Raw genomic sequence first — 2,667 nt, 5'->3', positions numbered from 1 at the left:
ATCTTTAACAAAAGTAGTTAGTTAATAAATTTTAAATATAATAATTTAATTATTTATCAAGTAATATAAATAAAATTTAAATTATTTTATATTTTTATGTTGTATTTTAAAATATCATTTTAATATAATTTTTTAATATTATAAGTTTTTTTCATAATAATTAATCTTAATCAATAAAAAATATTCATGTATTTTGTATTTATATATTTATATTTAATTATTTAAGAATAAAATATTCTATTGCCATTTAAAGTATTGTGTATTAAAGTATTGTCATTTAAAACATTTATTTATGTACTAGGATATTCTGTATTTATTAGAGCGGGCCTGCTACACATCCATATAACCATGTAACCATGTTGGCCCAAACCCAAAACAACTAACGCGCTTCCAATCTCATTAAATAAACGTGACTTCCATGCGCCCCGTACAAACAAAACGACTACTTCATTCGCGCTTCATTATGAAAAAATGTTCCTTCTTCTTCAAAACACACGAAACTGCTCCGTCTCTTCGAATCTCTCTCAAAATCACTCAAACTTCAATCACGTTCTCTGCGAAAATCACTACTACAGAAGAATCGCGAGAAGATTTGGCAAGGAACAACAAAGAAAGAACGAAAATAGCATCACAGACTACCAAAGGTATGAGAAAAACTATTGTTCATTTGAAATCTTGCAATGTCGCGTTTCTCCTAGTTGCATTTTAGATTTACTGAATTGATTTTTTTCGTTTAGTAGATCAAACTATTGTGAATGCATTTCTACAGTATAACTAGAGTTAATGAAATTTATTGTTATTTTCATTCAGTTCAGTAGATAGTGTAACTAGCGCTTTGAAATTGGTTGTTACTCTGTTCAGTACTTCTTTTGCATGGAGAAATACTATTCTTAATGATTAAAAGTTGAAAACGATTTATTCTTGACATGAACATTGTTCGGTTCGTTGGCATTCTTGAAATACTGTGATTAAATTTTTACAGTATAACTAGGGCTTTGGAATAAATTTTGTGGATATTTTTAAATTTGGCCAAATGAATTTTGTTCGATTCGGTGGCTTCCTTTTGCTTTGTTCATTGTTTAAGATTATTGTGATAGCATGCAGCAATAATTCCCTAGCTGTTTCATTATTTATCATGTTTGATTCTGTGCATGAATGAGTTTTGCTTCGGTAGCCTGTAACATTTTAATTGACTTGATTAAGATATACATGCTTGTGCTTATTGGTGTATTGAGTGAAGTATTGACCAAACTTTTTCCTTACAGCAAAACAGAACAAGACAATGGCAACAATGAAGGAGAAGCCGCACTATAACGTAAGCACATTAAATAAATTTATCCGCTTTCATTTGAATAATATCTATTTTGTATTATAAATATATCCTCACATTCTATTTCAAAACTTGTAGAAAACTCATTATTGCAGATGCCAAACAAAGGCAATGGCAACAGTGTACAGGATATGACTCAAGAAAAGAAAGATATAGTGGAAGAAGTGGGATTTTGTGCCCTGTCACATGTCCCAGAAATGAATGTCTCTCATGCCCTGTTGAGAGAATTGATTGATCACTTTGATGAAGAGAAAGGATACTTGAAAACTCTCCAGGGCAGAATATACATAACTCCTCAGAAAGTAGCAGCTGCCCTGGACATAACCAACGGAGGTAATACACTTTTCACTTACTACTTATTTTCAGTTCATTGGTTTACAGAAAATTAAACTGAGCCTTTTTGACTGATTTTTGCTACTAAAATATTGTAGGGAATCGTTTTCATGATAAGGTTGATTACAACAAACTGAATCCAGAAGACAAGGAATGTGCTCGATATGAGCGTAGAAGGGGAGGAGAACCGAAAAAAATTCAAGAGGACTTTTGTTGTCTTCATACAAAAGTGCTTCTTGCTGCCCACAACGGTAAGTGTGGCCTCCCCAATCCATAAGCCATCGATCTTTTATGTGGACAACAATCAGAAATGGGATTGGGTAAAACATGTGCTCAACTTCTTGATGAAAGGAGTTGAAAACAAGAGAAAGGGGAGGAAACAAGCTGTTGATGGCTATATTTTTATGTTGATGTTGATATACTTTCATGAAGCCAAGTTCCCTTGCCCGTTCACACCTGATGCTCCCCCAGCACCTTGGGTGGCCCATTGGACAAAGCAAATGATGCTTGAACGGATTTCTAGCGAAGCAACAGAATCATTAGTAAATACTCTACTAAAATTCTCCCTAAAATTTGGTTTCAAATGCTTTTAAAATACTCTACTAACTAAATAAACTTCTGTTTTAGGTTATAATTAATTTATTTGTCCTACTCGCAATTGTTCACCATATGAACCTTGTTCGGTTCGGTGGGCTCACTCCTTTTGCTTCACCTGATTGTTAGTGTGTTCAATTGAGTCCTTGTGCATGCAAAAATGTTTCTTTGATCATTAAATAATTATCATATTTTATGGCTTTTTATTCAGCACATTAGTATCATTTGGTAAAGTGGGTTGCTCATGTTTATTAAATGGTTGTTATTGTATTTCTCATTAAATAATTGAGTTCTTATTTCTGTTTTAGGGACTTCTGTATAAAAAAGAAAAAAAGAATGAAAAAACAAAAACAAGAAAGTTGGATAAAAAAGAAAAAGAAAATAAAATAAAAAAGAAATTTGTCAATCTA

Source organism: Arachis ipaensis, chromosome B01 (assembly GCF_000816755.2).
Source record: "Arachis ipaensis cultivar K30076 chromosome B01, Araip1.1, whole genome shotgun sequence".
Taxonomy (NCBI): Eukaryota; Viridiplantae; Streptophyta; class Magnoliopsida; order Fabales; family Fabaceae; genus Arachis; species Arachis ipaensis.
The sequence above is the reverse complement of the archived record's forward strand: the minus strand, read 5'-3'. Positions refer to the sequence as shown.